Source organism: Neofelis nebulosa, chromosome 12, assembly GCF_028018385.1.
Source record: "Neofelis nebulosa isolate mNeoNeb1 chromosome 12, mNeoNeb1.pri, whole genome shotgun sequence".
Taxonomy (NCBI): domain Eukaryota; kingdom Metazoa; phylum Chordata; class Mammalia; order Carnivora; family Felidae; genus Neofelis; species Neofelis nebulosa.
The window spans coordinates 10916388-10928045 of NC_080793.1; the positions used below are offsets into that span (position 1 = coordinate 10916388).

General features: G+C 47.9%; 1 non-coding gene across 1 annotated transcript; it reads left to right on the plus strand.

Moving 5' to 3' along the window:
* The first annotated feature begins 2034 nt into the window (after nucleotides 1-2034).
* Nucleotides 2035-2140, plus strand: LOC131492243 (U6 spliceosomal RNA). The gene has a single exon (XR_009251953.1). It is a non-coding gene; the product is annotated as a U6 spliceosomal RNA (small nuclear RNA).
* Nucleotides 2141-11658: the final 9518 nt, after the last annotated feature.

The window sequence follows — 11658 nt, forward strand, 5'->3', positions numbered from 1 at the left end:
AAGAAGTTAAAAAAATGATTTTGGTTTGAGCTCGGTGCTTAAGCACTCAGGCCCAGAAGGAAGACTGATCCCCTCTGGATGGGCCTTTACTGCCCTTCCAGCTTTTCATGAGTGTAAACGATGAGATGAGCATCCTGTGTGCACATTTCCATAAAGTTCTAGACATGGGACTGTGGCCCAAATGGCATACATGTTTACTTCTTTTTATATTTTCCCAAATTGTTCTAGGGAAAGATTAGATCAGAAAGGCTATCTGCTACAATGAAGCATTGTGGCCACTGGACTCTGACTGCCTGGGTTTTAATCCCTTTTCTGCTTCTCCTTAAAGGTATGACCTTAACCTATCTGTGCCTAGTTTCCTTATCTGTAGAATGGGGATAACGAAAGTACCAACTTCTTAGGATTGTTGTGAGAGTTACATTAGTCTTATACATGTAAGCAGTGGTTTCCGACTGGGGGTGACTTTACCCCTTCAGCAGACATTTGGTGATGTCTGGAGACATTTTTGGTTGTCATAACTGCGGTGTGGTGGCACTAACATCTGATGAGAAAAGACCAGAGAGGCTGTTAAATATTCGACAATGCACAGGGCAGCTCCCCTCCAACAACAAAGAAGGATCCAGTTCCAAATGTCAACAGTGCTGAGGTTGAGAAACCCCGGTGTAAAGGGCCTGGCCCAGAAGCTCTCATCAATGTTGGCTGTGACTATTTACACTCCCACCAGCAGAGCACAAGAATGTTCGTTTCCCTGTACTTTGGCCAAGTCTTTCAAATCCGGGTTAATTTTGATTGGGGGATCATTGTATGCTGGTACATTTCTAAGCCATCAGTGGAGCCTTTCCTTATTCCTTCATGGGCCTGACTACATGGGATTGATTAGCCTCCATTCTGGCCATGGGTTTCCAGGGAACTGGCTGACAGTTGGGTCCAGCTAAGGAAACTTTGACCTTGTGAGCAAGAACTTCGGAGTTCCTGGGATTACCTGTGTCTGTGTTTGTCTCTGAATATCTCAGATGCAGGAACATGTTGTGGGTAGAGTGTGGATTTTGAAGTCAGATCTGGATTCAGATCCCAACTCTACTGCTTCCTAGTTGTGAAGACAAATTACTTCTCTAAACCCCAGGTATCCTCATCTGTAAAATAGGATTATTGTGAGGATCAAATAAGATAATATAGCTCCATGCCGGGTTCTTAGTCAACGTTCAAAAACAGCAGGTACGATTTATTCAGTGATTATGACACTCAGACCCTTTGCTAAGACTTTCCACATAGGTTTTCAGCTTGATGGCAACTCCTGTTCATCCGAATAAGGTCAAGACTCCATGTCTGTCTGTCGAGGTACAAGGGAAAGCCACTTGCTGAGCTCTCAGTCTGCATTCCACAACTGTTTGCTGAGCATTACCATGTGCCAGACCAGATGCTGGGCACAGGCAGAGAGACAGGGCTGCTAAACTCTCTCCCATTCGTATGAAAGAGGTAAACAAATAAAAGACACAAACAAAATGTCAGGGGAAAAGACCAGACATATTAGCCTTTCACTATACCTGTAAATGGGTTAATTTCCTTTATTAAAGCAAAAACAGCAAGAAGACAAGTGAAAAAGCAGAAGAAAGTTTAGTTATGTGTTACTTTTTTTAATGTGTTATTTATAAGGGAACTAAAACAAGCCACGGAAAGAAATAATCTCTAATGAAACAGCTCTATATTTATAAATGATTGCATTGTATTTCAAATGAATAACAAACCACACTGAAGGGGGCGGGGGCTGGGGGAGAACTAACCCGAGTGAAAAAAAACTTTTTTTTGAGAGAGAGATAGAAAGAGACAGAGTGTGTGAGCGGGGGAGAGGGAGAGAGAATCTGAAGCAGGCTCCATGGCGCCTGACGCCAGGCTCTATCCCATGACCTTCAGGTCATGACCTGAGCCAAAACCAAGAGTCGGATGCTCAACCGACTAAGCCGCCCAGGAGGCCCCTGGGTAAGTTGAATATAGAACTTCAATCTATACTCTCAGTCTGAAGATAAAAAGAGTTGTGTGCTTGTTTCGAGAGCACATATACTAAAATTGGACGACACAGAGAAGATCAGCACGGCTCCTGAGCAAGGGTAACACACAAATTCGTGAAGAAAAAAAAAGATTAAGGGGTGCCCGGCAGGCTCAGTTCATAGAGCATACAACTCTTTTTTTTTTTTTTTTTAATGTTTGTTTATTTTTTGAGATAGAGAGACAGAGAGAGAGAGAGAGACAGAGCACGAGCGGGGGAGGGGCAGAGAGAGAGGGAGACACAGAATCCGAAGCAGGCTCCAGGCTCTGAGTCAGCAGCACAGAGCCCGACGCGGGGCTCGAACTCACAGACTGCGAGATCATGACCTGAGCTGAAGTCAGACACTTAACGGACTGAGCCACCCAGGCGCCCCTAGAGCATGCAACTCTTCATCTCAGGGTTGTGAGTTCAAGTCCCACATTGGGCATGGAGTTTACTTAAAAAAAAAAATTACAAAATTGCAAATAAATATTGAAAACTCTACCTAATAGGCTTGTTTTTCATAGTGGCATGGATTAGCAATTCTAATCCGTGTGTATTGGAGGATTGAGTAAAAGATGAAATACACTGAGGCTATTGAGAGCCAGGTTTCTCACTGATATGGAAGGGACACAAGTATGGCCTGGGGAAGGCCAGGAAGGACTGGAGGTGCAGTATGAACCCTTGGATTTGTATTTCGGTATGCGTCTACTTCCTAGTCCTGTCCACTGAGAGGACCTAGAAACATGGGTGCACCTAGTGCCCAGCTCCTTGCTTCTAAATACCATCCTCTACTGGAGGAACCAGGGCTCCATGGAGAAATGGCTGATTTCTTTTTTTTTTTATTTTTTTTTAACATTTATTTATTTTTGAGAGAGAGAGAGAGTAAGAGCACGAGCAGGGGAGGGGCAGAGAGAGGGAGGCAGAGGATCCAAAGCAGGCTCCTCACTGTCAGCACAGAGCCTGATGCGGGGCTCGAACTCACAAATTGCAAGATCATGACCTGAGCAGAAACTGGATGCTTAACTGACTGAGCCACCAAAGTGGCTGGTTTCTGGGCCAGGCCAGCAGGAGTATAAGATGAGCCTGGAGCATCTTTTTGGCCTCGAAAGTAAGCAAGTACTCGATGAATAGGAGAGACACAGCAAAAGGCCATAGCAGCCAGCTTGCGTGAGATCTTCCTGGCCAAATCTGGAACAGTTAGGTTATCAAGTAAATAATGATAGTAATGAATTATAACTCATCGAATAAGATCCGAGTTCATGGGTCCGTCATCCATATAATATACGCACACGTACTAAGAGCTCTTCTTTATGGTAGAACGCTAAAAACAATAGGAATTTTAAGTCACAATTTTGTAGTCATCAGAGTAATAATTGATATAGATAGGAATCATCAAGATTGAAACAAGGATGAAACTTGATGAGAAGTAAGATATCTGTATAGTCTTTAAATTTTCTTTTTATGTTTATTCATTTTTGAGAGAGAGACACAGAGTGTGAGCGGGGGAGGAGCGGAGAGAGACACATACACAGAACCTGAAGCAGGCTCTAGGCTCTGAGCTGTCAGCACAGAGCCCGATGCAGGACTCGAATGCACGAATCGCGAGATCGTGACATGAGCCGAAGTCAGTCACTCAACCAACTGAGCCACCCAGGTGCCCCAAATATCTATATAGTCTTAAAGTACTCCCCTAGAAATTATTTATGAACTATGAAGAGAAAATAGTAATTGTATAGGAGATATAACTGGGAGCCACATGCTTTAACCAAGTGACCAAAATAACCATCACCAGTAATGGGGCAACTTGACATCAAGTGCTCCTTTTTCTTTTCTTTGCTTTTTTTTTTTTTTTTTAAGATGTTATTTTTTTAAGTAATCTCCACACCTGACATTGGGCTCGAACTCACAACCCGGAGATCAAGAGTCACATGCTTTACCAACTGAGCCAGCCAGGCACCCCAGCAAGTGCTTCTTAATAGGATGCACTGAGAAAGACAATTATCATTTCTGTGATATCCCTGCCCCAAATGCATAGCCTGATCTAATCATGAAGAAATATCCAACAAATGAAAAGTGAGGAATATTCCATAGAATAAATGACCTGTACTCCTCAAAAATGGCAATGTCATGAAAGGCAAAAAGGCTGAGGGACTGTTCCCAGGTTGGAGGAGACCAAAGAGACGTGATGATTAGATGTGATCTATTATTCTGGATTGGATCATGAACCAGAAAAAAAATTGCCCTGAAATCGCCTCATTGGGAAGGTTAGCCAAATTTGCATAAGACCTGTAGATTAGATATCATGTTAATGTCAAGGCTAAATGTCCTGATTTTGCTAATTGCACTGTGGTTATGTGCATGCCTATGTTGTCAGGAAATACACACTAAAGTATTTAGGAGGAAAGGGGCATCATATCTGCAACTTACCCTCAATGGGTCAGAAGAAAGATATACCTAGAGAGAGAGAATCATAAAGTAATAGTAACGAATGTGAACAACCAGCAAACCTAGGGCAAGAGTGTGTGCAAATCCTTTGTGCTAGTCTTGTAACTTAGAACTTTGACATTATTTCAAAGTAAAAATTTGAATAGAAAAAAAGAAAGAAAAAGCCTGTTTGGGTTCTTTTCTTTAAAGAAGGTATTTTCCCTCAAGACACTTATTCGTGTGGTTGCCTCTTCAGCAAGCCTAAACCCTTGTTTAATGATTTCAGTAAACATCCCAGTCTCAAAAGCGAACTGTGATTTGTTTATGAGGTCCTCATTCCCCAGCCATGCAACACAGGTTGCACTTCCAGAGTATCAACCCTTCCGGTCAGGTTAATTAACAATATCCACTGAATGACTGGGCGTTCTCTGGATTGTGCAATTACTGTGCAATCTCTGAGTCCCCAGTGCTCATCCCTGAGCCTGGCCAGAGCAGGTGCTCAGGGTAAAGGTTGTGAAATTGAAAGATTGAATTATCTGATTGCCTTTAGGGGAATAGCAAGAATTAAGACTGAGAAGGTATGGAGAGGAACCCCATGGGCGTCTGGGGGGGGTGGGCAGGAACTCTTATGCATGTCTGGACCCTGGACAAGAAAACTTTGGACACAGCAGTGCCTGAAAGCCTCCATCCTGTGTCTTGTTGATGAGGGAATTGTCTTGGAATGGGCAATCAGGAGAGAGAGCAGGGGCCACTCATGACTAATCCCATCAGCGCGGTCAGAGGGGAGCAGGATGACAGCCTTGGTAAACTGCGCTGCAGGGGTCATTGGAAGTTTACCAGTCCCCTCTGGTTTGTTAAACTCACTGGTGGCAAAGGCTGAGAGGTCTCTGGGCTGCTCCTCTGATCTTGATTTGGTTTTGGTTTTCAATTTGACTTTCCAAGCTGCCTTGAATCCTCGTGCTTCGGCTCTTAAAGATGCTCAGATTGATGAAGCTGAAGGTGGGTGTGTTTGGAAATGAGTGGCCTTGGAAGAGACTGGGGAGGCCCGTGGAGGCCTTGAATGTCAACCCTGGAGTGTGGTTTGATCTTCAGAGCAATAGGAAGAGCCACGGAGCAGTGATAGATTTTCATCTTAGGAGATTCACTCTAGCAGCTGAAGTTGAAGATCAGAGAGTGGGAAAAGACGAGAAGCAGAAAGATCAGTGTGGAGGCCGCCACACAAATCTGGGCAAAAACTAGAGCGAGAAGTATTTTGAGACCTTGCTCTGTAAGAGGAATTTACGTAACACCACCCTAACTTTTCATTCTCATGGCAGACATTGCTAATCACTCGGTGTTCTCCCTTACACAGCCGAGGTGGGCTGCTCCCATAGACAGCCATTACCAATCAATCTGAGAAGGCACACTGGATGAAAGAAATTTGCCCTCTGGGCTCTGTTATATAAGGCAAGGAGAAGTCTTCAGTTTTGAGAATATGCTTACAGTTGCTACTTTGGGTCTGCCCCAACCTGAGGCTCAGGAAGTACGACCAAAGTGATGCCCTAAGTCAGTCTTTGAGGCCCCTTACCGGAATTGTGCCTCGCCTTGCTGTATGCCCTCTGTGTCCCCACTTAGAGCTTTTCCACATCCGTGATCTTATTTCAACCTCACAACATTCCTGGAAGGTCAAGGTTGTCATCCCCATTTTACAGATGAGGAAACTGAGGTTAAGAAACTTCAAGTAGAGGGCTCAAGTTCCACAGGTGGTAGGTGGCAGAGCCGGGATTCAAACAGGGCCGTCTCGTTCCAAAATCCCTGGCTCCTTCCACGTAAGCTTGTCTCGGCTGCAGCAGCTGCTTGCATCTGTCAGGGCCTCAAACAGAAAAGCCAGAACAGGTTGGGGCTGACATCTTGGCAACAGTGACTTTCCCTCTCAAAAAATCCTTGGCTTAAAAAGACCTGGGAAACTTGACTTTTGAGTCAGCCTCATCTAATCCGCTCTGCGCTGAGCCATGGAGAAGGAAGGTTCTGGCCCCTGGGTGGGGGTGGAGGGGGACCGCTGAGGGGGTGCAGCACAGATGGTGAGGGGCGGAGGCCTCTTGCTGTGGAAGAGAATAAGGTTTCTGTCCTTGCACAGTCGGAATGAGGGCCCTGGAGCCAAGCAGCCAGGGCCAGGGCGGGGCCAGCCAACCTTTGGCACGTGAAATGCCACCCCGTACTCATGGCAGATAATTCTCGGTAATAATTCATCCCCCCCTGGCAGGCATGCATCCTGAAAGCCCTGTCTGTCCCTCCCTCATGGGGTCCCTGCTGGAATGTGGGGGGTCAAGGGGCTGGTCCCAGACGTGGGCAGAGTTCAGACTGGGCTGGGTAGGCGGGGCAGCGTCTGGGCACCGCCTGGGGGCAGAGGGAGCCTTTGTGCTCTGTGCCCTGGAACCCCACCCCCAGCTGCAGCCGCCCCAGAGGGGAGAAATGGCCGATGCGCCCGGCTGAGGCCTGCTCTCTCCATTCCCTCTTCTAGGGCAGCCAGGGCAGAGGGTGCTAACTTGGGTGCAACCTGGCATCTGACAGATCCACCCCATTGCGCTCAGGGGGCTCTTTTGTGAGTGGCAGGAGGGTGAGGGCCTCATGTCTCCTGCGGAGCTTTTATTTTATTTTTTAAAATTTTTATTCGTTTATTTTGAGAGAGAGAGAGAGAGAGCGAGAGAGAGAGCAGGGGAGGGGCAGAGAGAGAAAGAATCCCAAGCAGGCTCCATGCTGCCAGCACAGAGCCTGACGCAGGGCTCGAACCCAGGAACCGAGAGATTATGACCTGAGTCGAAATCAAGAGTGGGACGCTTAACCCACTGAGCCACCCAGGCACCCCTCCTGTGGAACTTTTAAAACACACTGAATCTCAGTCCTCGACCCCAGATACTATGGTATATCGTGTGGGGGTACCTGGGCATGGGCCCCTTTAAAACTCCCTGGTGGTTCTGAAATGAGCTGAGGCACCACAAGCCCGGCCACCACCAGCTGTGTGACCTTGAACACGTGAGGTGGCAGTCGGCGGCTCAGTTTCCTCATTTGTGAAATACGAACAGCCGTAGTACTGACTTTGTGGGGTCCCTGGAAAGACTGAAGGAGACAGTGCCGTATAGACTGAGCACCACCCCCAGCACGGAGCACACACTCGGATGTTTAGCTCCTGTGGGTGGTTAGCTATTTTTATTATTTCTTCCTTTCCACGCCAGCCAGGGGGAGATTTTAAGAGCTTGCAGCCAGGGAGAAAGTGGAAAGGGCAGAGAGAGGTCCCCTCCAAGGACATCATTAGAGTGACCAGGGGAGGCTCTGCTTTGACGTGGAGGCGGGTTGGGAGGCATTGGTCCCTCCGTGGCTCCAGGAGGAGCCCACGCTCCTTAGCAAGGCACGCGGAGCCCCTCTGGGCTGCCCGGGGTTGGAGCACCAGGCGCACCGGCGTGGGGGTTGTTGCCTCTGGCTCCCCCGCCTCCCAGCAAGCTCTCAAGGGCAGAGATAAGACTTGCTCAGCTGGGTGCCCCTGAGGCCAGCACACAGGTGTCAGTCATGCTGGATAGCCCACGGGGCATGGCGTGGAGAGCTGGCAGACCCTCTGAGCAGGGCATTGACTGGTCACAAGGGCAACAGGAGCTGCCACTTCCCGAGTGCCCACCGTGTGCTGGGCATCGTGATTAGGGCTGACAAAATCACACTAAGCTTGCCACTGCTCCCTCTGGCAGGAGCTGCCGTCGACCATGCCCAGGAGGGTCAGAAATCAGTCAGTTCAGCGCCACCCCCCCCCCCCCCCCAGCCCACTGAACTCTACAGCCTCTGGCCTCTGTTGGCCACCCAGCTGCCTTGAACCCTGAATTGGGGCCCAGAGCCCACTGCCTGTCACGCGCAGCACAACAGCGCTATGGCTTTCTTGGCTGCCTGAGTGCCTGGCTGTGGAGTAGAGCAGAGAGTTTAGAAGATGGGTTTTCTCATTTTCGTCCGACTGCAGGATGGAGGGAGTCCCTGGGAATATCCTGTCTGCTTTCCAACCTTAATGATCCGAGATTGCATTCCAGAGATTTCTGTGTGGAACCTGACTTATGCTGCACAAATAAATGAAAGATGCATGACCTCTCCAGTGGCCACACATCTGGATCCTTGTTGAGCAGACTCTGTATGAACTTGCCCAAGGTTCTGACACAGATCACTGTGATCTGTGATTTGCGGCCATTTGTTGGGGGGTCTCCTGAGTGCCGGTGACATGGCAGGAACAGGTTCTGCGTCCATGGAGCTCTGATCCCAGTGAGGGGAGACAGACCGTCAGCAAGTAAACTAATAGAAATGCCAACTAGTGAAGAGACAAGAGAGCATGTGATTGGGGCCAACTTCAGACCCAGCCTTGAGGGATGGGTTCCCTGGGAAGGTGACATTTCAGCTGAGACCTGAATGCCCAGGAACAGGTGCCAGTGTAGCAGGCAGAGGGAACAGCTGACACAGGGGCCGGAGAAGATGGGGACAGTGGGGGGAACAGGCAGGGCTGGGGCTGGGAAAGGCCACCATCCAGATTACCCAAAGCCCTGCCATGTTCGGCCTGCAGCGGCGTCTACAGGGTGAGAGGGACATGACCCATCAGCCCCCGCTGTGGCGGGAGTGGCACCGTGCTTCTGGCTGGCTGTTCTGTGGGGAGTGGGATCCTTGTTATTGCCAGGGGCCACAGGGACAGTGCCCAGCTCTGCGGAGGCTGGGGAGGGAAGGCCTAGCTGAATATGTGTGTGTGTGTCTGTGTGTCTGCATGTGTGTGTTTGGGGGAAGTTGGTCTAAATCCAAGTCACCATCAGTGGTTTGACAGCTCCTTGGAGGTATCTAAGTCACCAGGTGAAGTGCCTTTGAATCAGATGGGAGAATCTATTCCCTCCCGTCCCATCCCTCTGATTACATCAAGGTCAATGTTCACTTGCTGTTGGTTTGCCCTTTATGCCCCCTGACATTTCCTAATCTTGCTTTTTACACAAAGAGCGACTGGACTGGGGCTCACAGGCACAGCATCTACCAGAAGACAATAGTGCTGTTCATTGTCAGTGTCCCATCCCAGCCACCTTGCATGATGGGTCACTGACTTTCTTTTTACTATTATAATATTCCTCCTTTAAAAAATTATTTTTTTTTGTTTTTCCTAACAGCTTATTAAACTTCCCTTTGAAATAAAATTATTTTAGGAAAAAGAATGAAATCACCTGAAAGGGAAATCGTAAACCATTCTGAAGATGGTCAAGGGGGGATGGTGAAAGTCACTAAAGTCTGTACACGAGTGACTCAAGTTTGGAAAACATGGAACTAAGATGCTTCAGGCCCACCTTCCCAGTTTCAGAATGCTCTTTTCCCCAGGAAAGCATTTATTTTTGTTATTAAATGTCTGTATTACAATTAGGAAGCAGACCATAGCATTTAGTTAAGACTTTCAAACGCAGCTTTTGATCATGTATTTATTTATTTAGTTATATGCCACCTTGTTGTACAAAAGGTATTGTGGCAGCTTACAAAAATAGATAAAATACAATAAAGTAAAAAATAAACAGATCGGGGTAAAGATTAAAGCAGAAAGCTAGACTGAAGTCAGAGTCAAGTAGTTGACTCAGTACAATTGTTAAAAGTAATCTCAAATTTGACTTTGAGGTTCCCAGCGGCCAAAGCAAAAAAGAAAACACGACTCGTTACAAGATTCCTAACAGTTAGTTTGGGGCCTTGGTACAAAACAGACCTGGTGCAAATCTTGACTCTACTACTTGACAGACTCACGACCCTGAGCAGGTTGCTTAACGTTTCTGAACTTGAGGTTCATCACCTGTAACGGGGAAAAGTAGTGCCAACCTTGGGGGTTCCTAGTTGCATCGGGAATAATGCGTGTCAAGGTGCCTTCTAGCTCTAGGAGGGTGCTGCTTGGGTCCTCAGCCGCCCTTAGTCCTCACTAAGCTGAAAGTTTTCAGCCACAAAAGGGAGTTGACATCTGTCCCCTCTGTCAGTCCCTACCCTGCCCAAGCATGCAGCATATAAGGGATAGAGCCAGATCCCAACCCAGGGCTCCCTAACTCCTACCCAGGCTCCCTGATAACCCTATCTGGTGCTGTGTGTTCCTGTCACCGGAGTGGCCTCCAATGGTGTCAGGGAGAAAATGCTTTGGAACACATGGGCTTTCGGGAACACTCAAATCATTCCCAGGAAAACCCCAGCCTCACTTTTAGGGCTGCCCTGTGAGGCAGAGGCCCCCTTCTCTCCTCCGTAGACACAGCAGATTAAATGTCAAGGCCCAGAAATCTCTAGGGGGGAGTCAAAGGCGGCAGCCAAAGCCCCTTCACGGGCTCAGAACACCGGAGACAGCTTCCTTTGCCTTCACAGCCAAGGTCAGTAAGAAACACTGACCCTCCCCAGTCCAGGTCCTCTCTTATTTGAAGTACTGTTGCCAAATGTAATAAAGCCCACAACAAAAACCTGTCCCTGCCTCCCATCAGCAACAGAACAAATTCCACTTGTCTCAGAATTTTCTTTTCTCTGTTAATTTATATATGACTCTGTTCCAAATGTGACTGCAGAGGGTTCTTGGCTTGGCGTTCAAGGTTCTTTACAAGCTGACCCCATCCTCCTTCTTGGGTCTCCAGTGTGGATGCAGTTTGTGGCCTGGTCGCACAGAGTAAAAGCCATCACTTCTGGAGCTACCCCTAGAGTGTCATGCATTTGGCCAACAGCATGTACTGACCAGCCCTGAAACCCCGATCTGCCACAGACTAAGCTGCTGTGTGACCTAGGGTGAGTCCCTTCACCTCAGTTTTCCTCGTCCGTAAAATGGGCACATTCTGAGTATATACCTTGCCCTGTGGGGAAGGTGAAAGAATGTACACATGGCATGCCGGGCACACTTGATGCTCAGTCAGTGGTGATGGTTAGATGACCTGAATTTGAGACCCGGCCTTTCACTTAACTGCTTACATGACGAGTGACTCGTCTGGGTTCTAGTTCGACTATCTGTGAAGCGAGGAAAAGAACTCTATCGTCACCTAACCCCCACACAAAGGCCTGAAAACAGAAGGGACTTAGTGAATGTTTGGAGGCTGCAGCCAGCACCATCTCCCCCGGAAAACAATCTTGCTTGTCTCTTAACTTTCCCAAACCAGTCCTCTGTAACTTTCCTTTTTCTCGGACTAATGAGCAAGGGAGTCTGAACACTTTTCGCATGGTTAGGCTGT